Source organism: Vigna unguiculata, chromosome 1 (assembly GCF_037176805.1).
Source record: "Vigna unguiculata cultivar grain cowpea cultivar isolate G323 ecotype 2 chromosome 1, ASM3717680v1, whole genome shotgun sequence".
In the NCBI taxonomy this organism is placed as follows: Eukaryota; Viridiplantae; Streptophyta; class Magnoliopsida; order Fabales; family Fabaceae; genus Vigna; species Vigna unguiculata.
Window position 1 is genome coordinate 82,170 of NC_140792.1, and position 20,908 is coordinate 103,077.

Here is a 20,908-nt window from a genome sequence, read left to right on the forward strand (position 1 = left end):
TATTTTTCATATGTGCAGTCATTATTATTAATTATTTCCTATATTGTTTATTGTATTTAACGATGGTTTTATAATAAAGGTTATGAAAAATGTTAAAAATTCAAGCAATAAAGTATATGTTAACATAAAGTATTCAAATATAATAAAATTTTAGTAGTTGTTAACAAACAAGTTAAGATAATCTATTTTCTTAACTTTAATCTCATTAAAAAATATTTAGAATAAATAAAAGCTTATTTTGTTTGAAAATGTGATTGAAAAAATTGTTTCTGGTTTTTTAAAGTATGATTAGATTTTAGGTTTATTTATAAAGATGACAATGTGGGACGAGCTAGCATTCAGACCCGTAAGAAAATGTGTGGGATGGACTAAGTATTTAAGTCTATTGGTCCGCTTAAGCCCCTCTCACATAATTTGTAGTTCATGTGGCTTATAAGCAAGTTGCTCATTAAAGTTTTCCTCTGGTCAATCCAAAAACAACTTTATTCTTTACATTTCTTCTCTTATTTTAATCCAATTCAAAGTCATTTCTATTTTCAACATACTTGTACTTAAAAATTTGGAATTATAAAATTATGAATGTTACTTTTTTTTAGGAAATAGACTTATAAAATTTATTACTTTTTCTAATTTAATTATGGTTTAATTATGTCTTTGGTCCCCATTTTCGAGTCAAAATCTCAAAATGGTACCCATATTTTTAAAAGTCTCAAAATGGGTCTCCTTTTTTGTTGAAACGTCTCACGTTTGCTCTTGCCGTTAAGTCAACGTTGACACCGTTAGAGGGAGTGTCACGTGTCAGTTCCTCGACTTTTTGAATTTTTTTTTGAATTTTTTTTTTATTTTGAATTTTTTTAAAAAAATTAAAAAAATTACCACGTGTCAAGTTGTCATCGTGCCACGTGGCAGTGACAGTGACACGTGTCAATATTACGCCACGTGTCATTTTCTTAGTCTCAATTTGGTCCCTTTATTTTAATTTGTCTCAATTTAGTCCCAATTTTTGTAAAAATTTGCAATTTTGTCCCTCTCCAAATTGAAATCAAATTTAATTTATGTATAAATGTACACAAATATTTCCATCAAAATTGATATTTCAAGTAAATATTTTTAACCAAATTAAGTTCATTTAATTAATATTTTACATTGAACTTTATTTAAAATGGTCTAAAAGTTGTTAATAGAAAAAAATTCATAAATTACCTAGTTCATGTTACAATAAAACACATATAAATTTAAAATTTTAAAACAATTTTAAGTAAAGTTGAATGTGAAACATAATTTTAACTAAACTTAGCTATGTTAAAAATATATAATAAAAATATCAATTTGAATACAAATATCAAATTTAATAAAAATATTTGTATAATATTTATATAAAATTAAATTTTGTTTCAATTTGAAGGGGGACAAAATTGCTAATTTTTACAAAAATTGGGACTAAATTGAGACAAATTAAAATAAAGGGACCAAATTGAGACAAACAAAATGACACGTGACGTAATACTGACACGTGTCACTATCACTGTCACGTGGCACGATGACAGCTTGACACGTGGCAATTTTTTTAATTTTTTCTAAAAAATTCAAAAAAGAAATTAAAAATTAAAAAAAAATTAATAAAAAAATTTTAAAAATCGAGGAACTGACACGTGGCACTCCCTCTAACGTCGTCAACGTTGACTTAACGGCAAGGATAAACGTGAGACGTTTCAACAAAAAAAGGGATCATTTTGAGACTTTTAAAAATATGGGTACCATTTTGAGATTTTGACTCCAAAATGGGGACCAAAGGCATAATTAAACCAATAAAAATTAAACAAATAAGAAATTGTGTTAGGATGAATCACTATAATTTTCCCTATAATTTTGGTTTTTGAGAAGGAGAGGTAAATAAGAAAAAGTCATACCATAACACAGAATGAAAGCATGAAGAAAACTAGGAATTGGCAATTACCTCTTCGGCTAGCTTGGTCAGATTGGTGTCATACTCCTCCAAAGTTGGCATCTTATTGTTATTACCACTTCCAGGGCCAACAGTAGCACCAACACTGTCAGCACCCTCACCCACCATGCGGATAACCTGTAACATCCAGTGAGAATACAATAATGACTACACATAAATTATGATAAAACCATATTCCATACCCACCATGCGGATAACATGTAACATCCAGTGAATACAATAATGACTACACATAAATTATGATAAAACCATATTCCATACCCGATATAAATAAGTTAAAAATAAGTTAGAGTACAATACTAACCTGAGCACGAATATTATTTGGATCAGCACCCAAATTTTCAACAACATGTGCTGCTACACTCTTACCACCCTCACTCAAATTTTATGAATATGATCCTCTTCTTTTTATACCATAGCATTAACCACCTTCATGATAAAATTTACAAGAATTAATTAGGGTCAAAAACAAAGAAATGAGTTAATGATCAAGTTTTGGTTTTGCATAAAGAAATTAAAGAATCCCATAAGCACAACTTAGTGCAACTGCTTGTTTTCTTTCAGATTCATTTCATTTAATTCAATATATACTTGTCCCTGTATATATAATTGACTATTAGTGTGAAAATTGAACATGGTCGAGGCAAGAAAACTCTAAGGAACCCCTAGCATAGAAATATAATTAAGAGTTTAATTGGTATATATTGTTAATAAAAATTTATGATACATTTTAAGAAAACCTCCCTACGGTTGATCAAGACATAATGAACAATTTTAGGCAAACCACCTACAAGTATCTGAATGGTTCCTAATCGCTATTAAAATTCAAATATATATATATAAGAAAAGAATAAATAAATTACATAATAACATAGACAAAGACGTCTTTCGATAAAAATTCAGTAATTCTGACTCTTCTTTTTTTTTTTATAAAGAGGGAGAGTTTTTTTTCTTAATAATTTTTAGTAGGGGTGGGCAAAAAATTTAATTTTCTTGATCCAATCCACTTTTGCTCCAATCCACTCCATTTATAATCCATTTTATTAAAAATCTAATACATTTAAAATCCATTTAATGGATATGGATTCCAATCTAATTTACATTTTATATATCTTATGGATTGGATATCCATTTTATAAATCAAGATTTTTAAATATGGATAATCCAACAAATCCAATCCAAATTTTCAATTTAAATTTTTAGTTGGGTTAGATTAAAGGTTGAGATGAACTATGCTAAATTCAGACTTGGATGGGCCTTGCTCGACGACCTATACGGATCGGACAGGCCCGACAACCATAAGAGGTTGTGCGGGCCTAAAGATATGAACGAGATAGGCGGACCCGACAAACCGAACGAGTCGATCAGGCCCAATGACCTGATGAGCCAGGTGGACCCGAAGACCCAAATGGGCCAAACGAGCCCGAAGACTCGAACGGGCTAGGCAGGTTCGAAGATTCGAACGGGCCAAGCGGGCTCGATGACCTGAATGGGTCAAGCGGGCTCGAAGAACTGAACGAGTCAGGCAGGCCCGAAGACCCGAACAGGTCAGGCAAGCCCGATGACCCGAACGAGTCAAGCGAGCTCGAAGAATCGAACGGGGTAAGGCGCGCCCAAAGACTCGAACGGGTCAGGCAGACCCGAAAGGGTCACGCGGACCCAAAAACCCGAACGGACCAGGCAGAACCAATGACGAAAACAGGTCAGGCAGCCCAAAGACCTGAACGAGTCAGGCAGGCCCAAAAACCCGAACAGGCATGACAACCCGAATGGGCCCGAACACCCGGATGGGCCGGACGACCTGGATGGGCCGGACAACCTGGCGACCCGGACAGGCCCGACGACCCGGACGAGCCCAACGACCCGGATGGGCCCAAAGACCCAGACGGGCCCGATGACCCGGACAGGGCCAGACGACCGGGACGAGCCCGACGACCTGGACGGGCCTGGGGACCTGGATGGGTCCGACGACCCGTACAGGCCTGACGACCCGTACGAGCCCAACGACACGGACGGGTCTGACGACCTACACAGGCTTTACGACCCGAATGGGCACGACGACACGAACGGGCCGGACGACGCGAATGGGCCCGACGATCCCGACGGACCTGGCAACTTGGATGACCCTGACGGTCCTGACGACCCGGACGAGCCTGACGACCTACACGGGCCTTACGACCCGGATGGCACGATGACACGAACGAGCCTTACGACCCAGACAGGCCCTACGACCCAGACAGGCTCTGTAAGACCCGTAGAATTTAATTAATTAAATAATTAATTAATAAATAAATGCGGGAGGGGAAATAATTATGACATTAAGTTATGGTTGGTATGACGTGGAAAAGTACTAGCTCAAGTGGTTGAGAGTACTTTGATTGTGTGTGAGGACTTGGGTTCGAGTCCTATGTATGCTACCTTTAGCGTTATTGTTTTATTATTTCAATCTATGAAAACATGTTCTGTTATGATATGATGCCTGAATTATGATTGTTAGCATGAAACATGATTGGTTGCATTGGTTATGCACTTGAGTGGTAATAAAGGGGTCATGGGTTCAAACCTTGGAAATTCTAAATGGAACTTATGTTTATTTTTATTTTGCTAATGGTAACTTTAGATGGAATTGGAAATGTTAACATAAGCCATTGGAATCAGTACGACCAAGGAGGGAGCTGCACTCACCATTCATGATGAGAGATGAATGGTTATTAAAAGTTAATAAGCTGAATTTCGTTTTAATGCTTTGGGTAACTTAAAGTACTAGTTTAAAAGGCAAAAGTTAGAGTTTAGGCAAGGTTTTGGCAAGGCTGAACTTAGACCTAGAAAAACAGAGACAAAGGTGAGTGAGATGGGTCTCACGTGAGGGAGTTTGGAGGCGGAATTGAGGAAATTCAAGGGTGGCTATTGGTGATCAAGGGAGAGCTTCCTCAATTGTTCAAATTTAAGCTAAAGGATCCAGGTTAAGGGAGCTGGACTCCGTGATTTTATACGTATGATTAATAATGTGTATCTATATGATATATTGATTGCATTTGCACTGTTAAATCCTTGAAAACTTTGCGTTTCTGGAATTTTCCAGAAACCGCCTGGCGGGCGATGAACTACCGCCAGGCGACTCATCCATTTGCATGTGTTCTAGGTTCCTAGAAGAGGAACCGCCTGGCGGCACACTCACGGCTGCCAGGCGACGCAAAGCGTTTTGGCTATTTTCTGGATTTACTGATGCAGCGCCTGGCGGGACTGGTTGAACCGCCAGGCGGCGCGGGGTAATTTGACCTATTTTTGGGGTTCCTGGAGTTCTGGGCTAAATTTAATCGGGGCATAATTCAGGGGTGAATTGTACAGAGTGATATTGATAACCAATAGTAGGTATGGTCATCTAATTAACGGAGTAAATGAATGGAACAGTGGGTGAGGTTGCAGGTGTGTTAACCTTGATTGCTCGTTGAACTGATTGAATGGGAATTGGATATAGAAATAGGGATCAATGTAATTAAAATATGGGGCAGTTGTGAATGTGTGAGAACTTGATGGCATTGAAGCGGAAATTCACAAAGATGGAGAAATGGTGGGGTTTTGAGTGCGGGGAAAATCTGGAAAATACCCAGATGGTAAGCACCGCTTGGCGGCACGGGGTCTGGCCGCCAGTCACCAGTGCAGGCACAAAATGCTGCAGGCTGGAGTGTTGTGTGTTGGGGATGAGTACTGTTTCCTTTGGGTTAGAATCAGCAGATGGGAATTGTGATGGTTGGGGTGGTTGACGAGGGAGTTGTGCATGAACCACGAGGGTGAGAAATTCCTTAGGTGGCGGGATGTTAAATATTGGAGGTCTTTCTATCCTATGGCGTGATAGAGATTCTGCATACTGGTTAAGTTGGATACAAGGGGGGATTTAGCAATTGATTAATCATGATGAATAAGAGTTCAAACAGTGGAAGAGGTTTGACAATCACTTAGTGGTAAAGAATCTAAGAGTAATAATAGCTCAAGAAGGAAAGAGTTAATACCATTACTGAGAGAGTTCTATTAACAAGCTAGGGAGGGGGGATTTGACCTTACCATTGTAGTAAACAATTAAGTAATAATTTGGGGGTTGATCAAATGGAAATGTGGTAGAAACTGTGTTACAACTCGAACAGTGAACCCAGTGTGTGCTGAACTGTCATGGCGCCTGGCGGCAGGATCTGGACCGCCAGGCGGTAGCGAGATCACAGAGGGGTCTCAGGGATTGGTGCGCCTGGCGGCAGGAGTGGTTCCACCCGGCGGTACCTGCAGCGAGGGGAATTTTATGGCATTGTGCTCCTGGCGGTACGCGACACCCACTAGGCGGTCTGGGAGCTAGCAGCGCCTAGCGGCACGTGTCCTCCGCTAGGCGATTTATACTACTGCAGCTTTGAGTTTTGATTATGAACTTGTGATCTACAGTGCGTCTAGTGATGCTTTAAGGGTGGGATTGCTGGTGTTCCTTGAGTTGTGGCTCGGAACGTATCCCTTGAGTTGTGGCTCGGGATAGGGGTTAAGCACGTGGTATTCCTTGAGTTGTGGCTCGGAATAGCATCTCTTGAGTTGTGGCTCGGGATGGCGGATGGACACGAGGAACCCTTGAGTTGTGGCTCGGGTTGGCGAGTGTTGCTGGTGTGAGTGTGCTGGTTGTGGCCAGTACGGATGGGTCCAGATAGATTGCCCTCCTTAGTTGTTGGCTGACGAGTTTGGTAGTCTTGGGACGATACAGACTTTGTTCGTATATGGGAACTCTACCTGGCGTTGCGGTGTATGATCCGTAGCATGTTTTCCCGCACGTGCTCTATCGGTTGTGGCCGATAGGTATGGCAGCAAGTCACCTTGAAGTAATCCTTAGACGTTGTAGAACACGAATAATCTGATTGGGGGTCAGATGGTAGGAATTAAAGAATAGGCAATGTGAGATGTTTATGTTATGTATAGTCTCTTGTGTTTACATGCTTATATCTATGTAACTTTATATATGTGATTTAATTGTTAAGCTCACCCTATCTGCGTGTGTGTGGCGATGATCGTGTACGCGATACACGGGAGCAGATTCTGTTGCTGCAGGTGGCTCAGGTGACGCTTAGCCGCGGAGAGGGGTTAGACTTGGGGAAATGCTTATGTTTTCTTTATTGTCTTTGAAAACAGTTGTAAACCCTGATGGGTAATTTTATAACATTATGATTTTGGTATTCATAGACTTTATTCGATGGTTTAATAAAGTTTTTAAATTTTCCCGCGTTTTGGGAAAATGAAGTATTATTAAATGCGCGTTGTTTTAATTTATTTCTTTTATTTAATTATAAATCCGTAATATCCTAACGGGATGTTACAGGCTCGACGTCCTGAACGGGCCCTACGACCCGAATGGGCTCGACAACTCAAACGGGCCTGATGACCTTGACGTACCTGACGACCTAGACGGGCCCCACGATTCGAACGTGCCCGACTACCCGATTGGGCCCGACTATTTGGACCAGTCCGTCCGCGTCGTCTGGCCCGTCCAGGTTGTTGGGCCCATTTAGGTCGTCTGGCCCGTTTGCGTCGTCGAGCCTGTTCGTGTTTTCGGGTCTGTTCGGGTTATCCGGCTCGTTCGGGTTGTCGAGCCCATTCGGGTCATCGGGCCCGTCTGGGTCGTTCGGGTCGTCGGGCCCGTCTGGGTCGTCCGGGTCGTCGGGTCCGTTTGGGTCGTCGATCCCATCCGAGTCATTCGGGCCTTAATGACACAAGTTTTAAGAAATTCAATTTAAATTTCTTTTATTAAAAATGGATTCTGGATTTTAAACTTGATCCAAATATTTGGATTGGATTTAAATCTTGATCCAAATATTTGGATATGGATTTTAAAAAAATCCAAACTACTTTTGCTAAAAAAATGGATTTGGGTCAAAAAATATCCAATCCATGCCCACCCCTAATTTTTAGAGTCACTATAGAACTGGCAATGGAGACCAGCAACAATATTCCAAGTTCACCCTTTTTAACATGAACAAGTTCTAAGTCATGACCAAAACTTGACATCATTTCTTTAGGCTCACTAATTCAAAAAGGTAAGCAATATGAGACCAATTAATGATGTTTAAGGATTTCCCCAAATCAAGAGCACAATGAACTTACTGCCCTTCCGATATTTCCCAAGTGAGACACTTCCATATGCATTTTGAAGAAGTAATCTTAGTAAGTTTGTTTTAAATATCACCTGGTTCTCTTTGTCTTTAAGATCCATCTGCATTGCATCCAAGGACTTAGTTAACATTACTACTTGAGCATATGCCAAATCTTTGTTCTTCGACACGTTCTCCTTTTCTTAATTTAGACTCTTATTTGCTTTCAACAATGTTTCATTTTCTCTAAGTAAGGAAATTTTTCCTGCATTAGCATCTATGCTTGATTCAGCAGAAACAGTGACTTGCAATGAACATTATAGGATTAATTTGGTCAAAATATTTATGTAAATCTTCAAAACAGCAAACAAAAATCAATTCAAAATTAAAAATGCTTCCAAAACATTAAGAGAATAAATTTCACTTACTAAGCAGGAATTCTTAAAATACTCCCTCTGAAAACTTTTGCAGTGAACTAAATATTGACAATTAAGGCGAAAAAGCTCTGCAAAATCGACAAAGAAATTGAAAGGAAGTTGAAATTAATTCATTGTATACTCGGGGAGCAACAAATCCAAATCCAAACAAATAAAACTTAGATTATAGACACAAGTAACGAAATTGTTCCTGCAGAGAACAAATAAGATGAGTTAGGCACAAGTGTCACCTTACCATGTAGTCCGCTATCTCTTTAGTTGGTCTCTCCCCGGTTGATACATGTCAGCTTGAACCCAGGAGGGGTTACCTGTAGAAGAGTCTCCGAAGCTCAAGTAAGTCAAAGCTCTCAGAAAGTCAAATCAGTGATTAATGAATGCGTACCTTTAATTTGTGGGGTCCATGCGTATTTATAGAGCATTAATGATGTCTGGTTATCCAATGGGTCGGGCCTTGGCTTGGGCCCTAGCCTGGGCTATGAGTGGGCCTGGGCCCTAACTCAGGCCCTTAAGGCCCATTGAACGCAGGGGCTTCCATTTTACTAAGTCTTCGAGAGCGGTCTGATTCGTTTACTTCTTGGCTTGTCAGATGTCGTCCTTGGCCGCATACTATCCGTGTTGGCCACTTTGTTGTTACTTTAGCCCTTGTTCAGTTAAGTTCGAGACCATGGCGGCCCAGGTCGTGTACTTGGATTGTCTCTGGCATGTTCGTGAGGGTTATCATTTATATGGTTAAATTGACCAGGTCCGGTATAAGTTAGACTGACTCGGCCTAGGTTGAATGCTTGGCTGCCTTGATGTATTGTTTGCTTATTTGATTGAGTTTGGTTAGGTGTGGTACAGAAATCAAATAATAAACTTAAAGATGCACTAGGGCAAGCCATAACCTCCGCCGTCTACAGCTTTGTCGTCGTCACTCTCCTGCTTCTCAGTCAAGCCGTTCTCAACGCCGCCACTCAATGCCTATGCCGCGTGAAAGGGCTTACAAAAGTCTATTCAAAATAATTCAAAATATGGATTACAAGCAAGATTAGTAGAAGTAAGTACCCTATCCGAGGAGCCAACACCTGAAAATGAAAACGAAAACGAAATGGAAACGAAGCATTAATTGAATGAGATGATGATAAACCCTAAAAAAAAAGAATAGTGTGGCACGAGAAAAATACGAAAGTTGATAGAGGAGACGAGAGAACAGTGAACCACTGTGCCTATAAGAGAGTGAACCACTGATATCAAAATTCAAACCTATGTGCCATGAGCCAAAGACCGAAAAAAATGATGTTGCCAAGAGCAAAGGAGAAAGCAAAATGCGTAAGATTGTTGTTAGGAAGTGCGAAAAGTATTGTGTCTTGGTTGTAACATCCTTTTTTTTTAATAAACTGTATTATTTATTTAAATAAAGCAATTAGAAAATCTTATGTTTTTACTAATGTTTCATATATTATTATAATGTAGTTTAAACAGTAAAAAATATATTTTATCATGTTTTTACTTATTGAAAATAACAACAAGAAAAAAAAACAAAACTAATAAAAAATATATATATATTTAAAAAAATATATTAGGTAAAAATATATTAATTAAAATATTATTAAATAGGTGTGTGTATTAAAAAAAAAAAAACTTCAAAAGAGATAAGTAGATAAGGAGAAAAAAAAAAGAAGAAGAAGAAGATAAGAAGAACATGAGAAAAGATAAGAAAGACGAAAAAAAAAGGATAAGAAGAGATAAACATTATCTCTTAATTAATGACACTAATGATGACTTTAGCACATGCATGGTGGCTTGGCTTATATATATATACACATATGAAATGAAGTTACGGGAAAGTGAAAGAGAAAGGAGAAAGAAGGAGAAAGAAAAAGAGAAAGAGAAAGGAAGGAGAGAGAGAAAGAAGAGAGAGAAAGAGAAAGAAGAAAGAGAAAGAGAAAGAGAAAGTAGAGAGGGAAAGAGAAAAATAGGGTAAGAAAGTTTAGAGCAAAGATTCAAAGAGATCCTAGTCCTCTTCAAATATTATTGTGCCCTTCAATCAATAAGGTAAGGGGGAGTGAGGTTAAGCTCTTATATATTAATCTTAATAAGCTCATGGGTTTTATATTAATCTTTTATTTATTTTGACTCATATATTATTCTATTTACTTTCATTTAACTTATTTTCATTTATTATCCTCTTATATTTATTTTATTTAATCTCCAATTATATACTAATCCTGTTTATTTATTTATTTTATTTAATCTCCAAATATGTATTGATCCTATTTATTTATTTTATTTAATCTTTAGTAATGCACTGGTCCTATTTATTTATTTTATTTTATTTACCTCCAGTTACGCACTGGTCCTATTTATTTATTTTATTTTATTTACCTCCAGTTACGCACTGGTCCTATTTATTTATTTATTTTATTTTATTTACCTCCAGTTACGCACTGGTCCTATTTATTTATTTTATTTTATTTACCTCCAGTTACGCACTGGTCCTATTTATTTATTTTATTTTTATCTCCAGTTATGCACTGGTCCTGTTTATTTATTTCAATTAATATATCTCAAGTTATGCACTGGTCCCGTTTAATTTATATTTTTATATTTAATTATAATGTTCTAATCCTTATCTAATTATTTACTTAAAGTTCTTGCTTTGATTCTTATTTTATCATTATTTTATAATTAAAAATAAAAATAAACGTGAAGTGAAAGTAAATATTATTTTATTTAGTGAGCTTGGATAGAAGAAAATTGCATATCCATTTTATCGTTGTTTTATATTCTTAGTATATTGTTTATACAATGACATGAATTGATAGTCATCACATTTAATGACCTTTGAAAATATCCAAGAGTATGTCAGTTAAGTAAGAGTTAAGTCTGGTTTCAATAAGTTGAGATTAAACCAGTGTCAAAGTGTTTGTATTTGGGAAGTCACAGTTTGGTACACTGCGGGATGAAAGGCAGGGACCATGGTGGGGTCTAAGGAAGTTTTACCAAGTAGGTGAATATCTGGATAGTTCAGAATGGCGCACTGGACTAGGATATTCATAGGCCAAACTTGGGACTATCCGATACCTGCTCGGCATCGCCAAGGTTAGGTAGTGAGTATATATCTCTTTTGTGAGCCGATGAATGGCTAATATTCTCGAGAAAGAAATAATTATGATTGTACCAATGTTTTATGAGAAATACTCAACTACCTAATCACTTCCCAAAGCAACTTTTGATGTTCAGATTGGATCATCAGAAGTGGAATATGGATCCATATGTCTGGTAAAACAAGATCAAGTTTGGTGGTTATAGGTCCAAATCTAGGCCCCCGGTGTCTGCATTGTTTGTTGAGTTTATTAAGATTGATATTTAAGGCTTATAAAGACCTCACTCCTTTCATATTTTTCTTTCATATGTACCTGTCGCATGAGCAGAAAAGGAACCTGTTCAGTGAGAGTTGTTCGGGGTATTATTGGTGGATCTTCTGAAGATTGACTCATGGATAATTTCTATTAATATGTTTAGGAGATATTAAAAATATGGATAATCTTCTATTCTAATGTAGAACTCTTAATATTTTACAAATATATATTTTTGTAATATTTCGTGAACAATTATAAAGATGTAAAATATATATATGAATATGAAGTTATGTTCTCTCAAGGATAATCTTATGGAAAAAAAAAATTAATTCCACATCTTTTTATCAAATAATAATTTATTTAGTATAGTAGTCGGGGCGTCACATTTAGTGGTATCAGAGCAGTTCCTTCTGTCAAGACCTTGGGTATGGTGTCTTCCATGTTTGTAGTCTCTACTAGTAAGTAGAGGTGCAAGTTGTTTGTTCTTACATTTTTCTTGTAAAAGAGAAAGGCAAGATAAGTAGATTAATAAAAGTAAGTAATAACAACAATTAATACTTGTAGTAAGGATAAGTTTTAACAATAGTTAAAAAAAAAGTAGAAGAAGAAATCTAAAGAAAACTAAGGAAATTGTTCATTCTTTCAGGAAAAGATGGATAACGGACCAAACATTACCAATGAGTTGTTGGAAAGAATGACAATTGTCCTGGAAAATATGAGCCAAAAACAAAATGTTGAACCCATGGAAAATCAAGGATTAGAAACCTTTCGCAGGAATAATCCACAAAAATTTAAAGGGGGATTTAATCCTGAAGGTGCTCAATCATGGATAGCAGAAATTGAGAAAATTTTCATCGCAATGACGTGTGCAGATGCAAATAGAGTCACATTTGCTACATTTATGCTCGTTGAAGAAGCTGAAAACTGGTGGAGATTTACAAAACAACAATTGGAGGATGAAGGGAGAGAAATTAATTGGGAAGTCTTTAAACAAAAGTTTCTAGAAAAATATTTTCCAGAGGATCTTCGGAGGAGGAAAGAAGTTGAATTCCTTAATCTTCGTCAAGGAATCATGTCTGTAGGAGAATATGCAGCAAAGTTTGACGAGTTGTCAAAGTTTTGTCCTTACTTTCATGATAGAGTTGATGAACGTTCCCGTTGTTCTAAGTTTGAAAGTGGACTGAGACCTGATATTAAACAAGCAGTTGGTTATTTAGAGATTTCTTCCTTTCCCACTCTTGTAAACCGTTGTAGGATTTTTTAGGATGATACTAAGGCAAGACAAACTCAATGGAGGCAAGGAGGGCCTTTGAGGCACAAAAGAAATGATTTTAATAATAAGAAACCCTACCAACGTCCATCTCATACTTCGTGGAATTCTTCAGGACAAAGACATTCCTCTGCTGCCAATAATTCAGGCGCAACCCACCCTATCAAATGTTTCCACTGTGGAGGACCTCATCTGTCAAGAAACTGCGCCACAAGGACTGTAACTTGCTTCAATTGTGGGAAATTGGGTCATTATCGTAATGAATGCAAAGAGTTAATTAAGGAGCAAGGAAGTGGGGGAAGCAGCAACAGAGGAAATAATCAACTTGGAAGACCAAAGACAACCGGGAGAGTCTTCACGATGAATGGTACTGAAGCTGTTCAATCTGAAGATCTAATCCAAGGTAAATGCATCATAAATGGTCACCTCGTTAATGTACTATATGATTCAGGTGCTACTCATTCTTTCATATCACATGAATGTGTCAAACATTTAAAGTTACCTGTCTCTTTATTACCATATGATTTAACTGTGTCTACTCCTACCAATGTTCCAGTCACGACTTCACTTGCATGTACAAATTGCAATATTTCTATAGGGAATAGAAAATTTTCTGTAAATCTTATATGTCTACCCTTGTCTCATTTGGATATTGTTCTTGGAATGGACTGGTTATCTTCCAACCATGTTCTCCTAAACTGTCACGATAAGACTTTAATTTTTGAATCACACATAGGTGAAGTTTTTGACTCAAAGGAATTAAAAGAGAGTACTACCAATCACAATGAAATCCCAAAAGGATCTCAAGTATACATGATCTTAACTTCTTTAAAAGTCAAGGAAATTCCAGACATTAATAAGTTTCCTGTTGTTTGTGAGTATCTTGATGTTTTCCCTGAGGATGTTCCTGGGTTACCTCCACAAAGAGAAATAGAATTCACTATAGACTTGGTACCAGGATCAAGACCTGTGTCTATAGCCCCTTATAGGATGTCACCTCTAGAGTTAACAGAGTTGAAAAAACAAATAGAAGAATTGTTGGATAAACAATTCATCAGACCTAGTGTTTCTCCCTGGGGTGCACCAGTATTGTTAGTCAAGAAAAAGGATGGCACTATGAGGTTGTGTGTGGATTATCGTCAGCTTAACAAAATCACCATTAAGAACAAATACCCTCTACCAAGGATTGATGATTTGATGGATCAATTGAGAGGTGCTGTGGTATATTCCAAAATTGACTTAAAATCTGGTTATCATCAAATTCGAGTCAAAGCGGAAGATATTCAAAAGACAGCTTTTAGGACAAGATACGGTCATTATGAGTACTTGGTAATGCCTTTTGGTGTGACCAATGCTCCTGCCATTTTTATGGATTATATGAACCATATTTTTCATAAATTTTTGGATAAATTTGTGGTTGTTTTCATTGACGACATTTTAATTTATTCCAAAAATCATGAAGAACATGAGAGATATTTGAGGATTGTGTTACAAATTCTAAGAGAAAGACAATTGTATGGAAAATGGTCAAAGTGTGAATTCTGGTTGAGAGAAGTTCAATTTTTGGGTCATGTGATATGTAACATCCCTAGGGAATATTACTTAAAAATAAATAATTTCATTAAATAATCATCTCGATAAAATCCCAACGCGGGAGAATTTTATTTCATTAAGTTAGCGCGCCAAAACTCATAACTAATTCATAATTCATTACAAGTTTCCAAAATTTGCATTTAAAACATAAATTACAATTTAGTAAAACCCTAGCACTACTCCCATGCTAGCCCTCACTCCGCCATCTGAGCATCCTCAGCACCACCTGTATCAACATCTGCTCCCGTGTAACGAATTACACGATCATCGCCACACACAAACAGAAAGGGTGAGCTGAGAAAATAAAATAATAAGCATATAATCACAGGATAGATCATTTACCCATCTTAATCATTATCTATAAATCTTGGCCAAGACCCTAACCCCAAGACTTAACAGTCTTCAAATCATACATTTTGTTAGCCTTGGACTCGGGAATCTGATGCTCACACGAACCTGCCCGCTCGTGGTCCTGCTTCTACGAACCTCCCCGCTCGTAGTCCTGCTCTACGGACCTACCCGCCCGTAGTCCAACACATGTGATCCACCAGCCCCCGTTCCTTCCCCGCACGTGGCATCTCTCAACGTGAGCACGGAACATACGAACCTCCCCGCTCGTATCCCCACGTGAGAGTAACTTGATATGAACCTCCCCGCTCATATCATCACATGTTACACCATCCATGAACCTACCCGCTCATGGCACAGCATCTCTCGATCCAAGCAAAGCATCATTGTCAATTAAAACAACACACACAACTCGTGACCTGGTGCACGGCCGCCTGGCGCACCAGCCAACACCGCCTGGCGAAACAGGCCCAGACCGCCTGGCGGTACCTGCCCACCGCCAGGCGCCAGCGCTCTTCCAGACCCCACTGTTTTCTCGTCACCGCCTGGCGGAGCACACCGTGCCGCCAGGCGCCTCTCAGTGCAGACCCTCCCACGCTAGGGCTATCGCCTGGCGGCTATCAGTAGACCGCCAGGCGCCATACCAGAACAACATTTTCTGGTTTATGACACTCTAGTTAATCCAGTTTACTATTTTAAATCCCTTCCATAGATCGCATAAGAACCCCAATCTCAACCCTCACATAAGCAAGCCTACAAATATCATATGTAAACAAATACATGTACCTATAACTCCCATTCCAAACTCCCTATCATACCTACAATGCACCACTCTCTTTCAACATTACAATATAAGCTCTCTTGTCTCCTGATAGAAATCCCTTAGAATATTTCCCATACCACATTCTCTAGTCAAATTGATTTATCACAGTACCACACTCCCTGCTCAGTTAATTCATAATTCATTCTACACAATTCATAGGTATTACCTCAAATCTTGATTCATTTATCTCTTATTCCAGTTGCGACCCCAACAAGTGTGTTTATTCAACTCTGAGTCTGGTCACTAAAATTCTTATTCTTACTATTCCCACTACACTCCTTCCAATCTTACAGATCATGCTCATGCCTTCACACTTAATCCCATTTCCTTAATCCTATACTACTGGCTATTTATCTCTTACAACTTCATCAATAATTGTTTAAAACATGACTCATCCCAGTTCTACTCACTTCCCCCCCCTCTTCTCTTTTTTTTTTAAGCACGCAACAGACGTACCTGCACCCATCGTCGCCTGGCGGCATGCAGCGCGCCGCCGGGCGGTACACCAGTGTTCTGCAGAATCACCAAAATCCTCCATTCATATCACGTACTCAGTCCGTTTTTCCCATTTCCCTCCCGACCAATTTCAGTCACCATGAGACAACCATACCTGCATTACATACTAACTTTCTACTCTCAATTTGTTTCATAAAAGCGACCCTATTTTCACCCTCCTGTGCAACCCTAAATCATTTCACACATGATCATCCCTCGACCCTTACCATCCCGCAATTTGATAATCCAATTTGATCCAAAAAGATGTCCAATAGGGCCCATTCACACCAATCACAGAAAACACATACGTACTTACACTAATAGCAACAAACATCAACAAGGACCGCGAACAGAGTCGCGCCGCCTGGCAGGAATTCATCGCCGCCAGGCGATTCAAACCAAAAAAAGAACAAAACTCATCACTGATGTGCCACCTGGCGGTAAGGATTGACCCGCCAGGCGGTTTCTGGGAAAAACCCAGAAACTTCGATAAAACAGTGCGCAACTGACAAATTACATGCAATTTCGATCATGGGGCACAATGTAATTGATATAATTAAAAGAAAACACACAGAGCAACTCCCCTTACCTGAATTCCTTGCTAAATTCGAGTAGATGTGCTTATCCTCTCACCAAACCTCCCTAGCCCTTGCTTTCCACTTCAACCTTTGCGTTTTTCAGCCCCAATACCTTACTTTATCAGTCCTAATTCTCAGAAAAAGCTCTGCTTATGTGTACCACGAACCCTAATTGCTATTTCCTCTCTTTTAACCCTTGCTCCCACTATCTCTCTCCCTTAATTGCTCATTTAGTGGTTTATACGAATTTTTAATTAAAAATGATACAAAGATTAACCAGTTTGCTTAATTAACCCTCTGTTTTCCAGCCCTTAAGTTGCCTCCCTCTTGGCTGCTAGGTTTCTAACCCTTCCACATTCATGCACAAGAAAATTTGGCAAAAAGAAAAGTAAGTTAGTTCTCAACAAGGTTTGAACCCACACTCATGCACATACCAAACCAAGGCCAAACCACTCAACCAACACATGTTTCATGCTAAATCCTACAATTTTAAGAGTTTAACATGATCCATACGAGTTCAATATATAATCACACAAAAACACATAATTTAAATAACATCCAAGTGGCACACATAGGACTCGAACCCAAGTCCTCACACACAATAAAGTACTCTCAACCACTTGAGCTAGTACTTTTCCACATCATAGCTCCTCGCATTTATTGCTTTAAATATTCTCATTATCCGTCCTAACTAAAAAATAAATTAAATAACTATTTAATTTTCCCGGATCTTACATGATATCACAAAATGGCATTGCAGTTGACCCCTCAAAGGTTCAAGCGGTATTGCTTTGGGAACAACCAAAGAATATCACAAAAATACGTAGTTTCTTAGGATTAGCAGGCTACTATAGAAAATTCATTGAAGGATTTTCTAAATTAGCATTGCCTTTGACTAAGTTAACACGTAAGGGACAACCTTTCGAATGGAATGAAGCATGTGAGTTTAGTTTTCAAGAGTTGAAGAAAAAATTAACATCTGCACCTGTTTTAATCCTTCCTGACCCTACAAAAAATTTTGAGGTATATTGTGATGCATGTGGACAAGGATTAGGATGTGTGTTGATGCAAGAAAGAAAAGTTGCAGCTTATGCTTCACGACAACTCAAGCAACATGAGCTTAATTATCCTACACATGATTTGGAATTAGCTGCAGTGGTGTTTGCACTGAAAACATGGAGACATTACTTGTATGGAGCAAGGTTTGAAGTTTTTAGTGACCATAAAAGTTTGAAGTACCTTTTTGATCAGAAAGAACTAAACATGAGACAACGTAGATGGATGGAATTCCTTAAGGATTATGACTTTGAGCTGCAATATCACCCTGGGAAAGCAAATGTTGTTGTTGATGCTTTGAGTCGAAAGTCTATACATGCATCCATGATGATGGTGAAGGAATTGGATTTGATAGAATCATTCAGAGACTTGAACTTAGCTGTAAAACTTAGACCCAATAGCATATGCTTAGGAATGTTAAAAATATCAAGTGAATTCTTAGAAGAAATAAAGAGAGCTCAAGAAAGAGATCAATTTTTGCAAGAAAAATTGATAGCAAAAGTTGAAGGAAAGGAATCTGAATTCCACAAAGATTCAAATGGAATCATCAAGTTTAGAGATAGAATTTGCATACCTGCAAAAGAAGAGTTGAGAAAGTTGATAATGGAGGAAGCTCATAAGAGTAGCTTAAGTATTCATCCGGGTGCTACAAAGATGTATCAAGACTTGAAGAAAATGTTTTGGTGGTCTGGGATGAAGAAAGAAGTGGTAGAGTTTGTTGCACGTTGTCTAGTGTGTCAGAAAACAAAAGTTGAACATAGAAAGCCTTATGGGGAACTACAATCCTTAGATGTATTGGAATGGAAATGGGAAAGCATATCCATGGATTTTGTGACAGGTTTACCAAAGACTGTGTCAGGTCATGATGCAATTTGGGTCATTGTGGATAGGTTAACAAAATCTGCTCACTTTTTACCTATTAACATTAGATTTTCCTTAGAAAAGTTAGCTCATTTGTACATAAAAGAAATTATCAAGCTGCATGGAGTACCTTCTAGTATAATTTCTGATAGAGACCCTCGTTTCACATCTAGATTTTGGGATAGCTTACAAAAAGCCTTGGGAACAAAAGTTAGGCTTAGTTCAGCTTATCACCCTCAAACTGATGGACAATCAGAAAGGACTATCCAATCTTTAGAGGACTTGTTGAGAGCCTGTGTTTTAGAACAAACTGAAAGTTGGGAGAAATTTCTACCACTTATAGAGTTCACTTATAACAACAGTTTCCACTCAAGCATAGGAATGGCTCCATATGAGGCTCTATATGGGAGAAGGTGTAGAACCCCGTTGTGTTGGTATGAGAATGGAAATTCCTTAGTTTTGGGTCCAGAGGTAATTCAACAAGCAACTGAGAAGATTAAAATGATCAGGGAAAAGATGAAAACTTCTCAAGATAGGCAGAAAAGTTACTATGATAAACGAAGGAAACCCCTTGAGTTTGAAGAAGGAGATCATGTTTTCTTGAAAGTTACACCTGTAACTGGGGTTGGTAGAGCTATCAAATCTAGGAAACTTACACCCAAATTCATAGGTCCTTATCAAATCCTTAAAAGAATTGGTTCTGTCGCATACCAAATTGCTTTACCTCCAAACCTTTCAAAACTTCATAATGTTTTTCATGTGTCTCAACTTCGTAAATATATTCATGACCCTTTTCATGTGATAGAACCTGATATAGTACAAATACGAGAAAACCTTACTTATGATGTGCTTCTTGTAAGGATTGGAGATCGAAGGATTAAACAACTTCGAGGAAAGGACATACCTTTGGTAAAGGTATTGTGGAGTCAACAAGATGAAAGTGATGCAACTTGGGAATTAGAAAGCAATATGAGAGAGATGTATCCCCATCTTTTTGCAACCACGTGAATTTCGGGGACGAAATTCCTAAAAGGAGGGGAGAAATGTAACATCCTTTTTTTTAATAAACTGTATTATTTATTTAAATAAAGCAATTAGAAAATCTTATGTTTTTACTAATGTTTCATATATTATTATAATGTAGTTTAAACAATAAAAAATATATTTTATCATGTTTTTACTTATTGAAAATAACAACAAGAAAAAAAAAACAAAACTAATAAAAAATATATATATTTAAAAAAATATATTAGGTAAAAATATATTAATTAAAATATTATTAAATAGGTGTGTGTATTAAAAAAAAAACTTCAAAAGAGATAAGTAGATAAGGAGAAAAAAAAAAGAAGAAGAAGAAGATAAGAAGAACATGAGAAAAGATAAGAAAGAAGAAAAAAAAGGATAAGAAGAGATAAACATTATCTCTTAATTAATGACACTAATGATGACTTTAGCACATGCATGGTGGCTTGGCTTATATATATATACACATATGAAATGAAGTTACGGGAAAGTGAAAGAGAAAGGAGAAAGAAGGAGAAAGAAAAAGAGAAAGAGAAAGGAAGGAGAGAGAGAAAGAAGAGAGAGAAAGAGAAAGAAGAAAGAGAAAGAGAAAGAGAAAGTAGAGAGGGAAAGAGAAAAATAGGGTAAGAAAGTTTAGAGCAAAGATTCAAAGAGATCCTAGTCCTCTTCAAATATTATTGTGCCCTTCAATCAATAAGGTAAGGGGGAGTGAGGTTAAGCTCTTATATATTAATCTTAATAAGCTCATGGGTTTTATATTAATCTTTTATTTATTTTGACTCATATATTATTCTATTTACTTTCATTTAACTTATTTTCATTTATTATCCTCTTATATTTATTTTATTTAATCTCCAATTATATACTAATCCTGTTTATTTATTTATTTTATTTAATCTCCAAATATGTATTGATCCTATTTATTTATTTTATTTAATCTTTAGTAATGCACTGGTCCTATTTATTTATTTTATTTTATTTACCTCCAGTTACGCACTGGTCCT

At 37.4% G+C, this 20,908-nt stretch overlaps 1 long non-coding RNA gene and 2 pseudogenes across 1 annotated transcript; 2 read left to right on the forward strand and 1 right to left on the reverse strand.

Moving 5' to 3' along the window:
• Positions 1 to 9,367: 9,367 nt before the first annotated feature.
• On the reverse strand, positions 9,368 to 9,777 carry LOC146888553 (uncharacterized). The gene is made up of 3 exons (XR_014995741.1): positions 9,680 to 9,777; positions 9,561 to 9,580; positions 9,368 to 9,476 (listed from the first exon to the last, which is right to left on the reverse strand). It is a non-coding gene; the product is annotated as an uncharacterized LOC146888553 (long non-coding RNA).
• A 2,701-nt stretch (positions 9,778 to 12,478) lies between these two features.
• On the forward strand, positions 12,479 to 19,158 carry LOC146888554 (uncharacterized; annotated as a pseudogene).
• Positions 19,070 to 20,217, forward strand: LOC146888555 (uncharacterized; annotated as a pseudogene).
• The last annotated feature ends 691 nt before the right edge of the window (positions 20,218 to 20,908 follow it).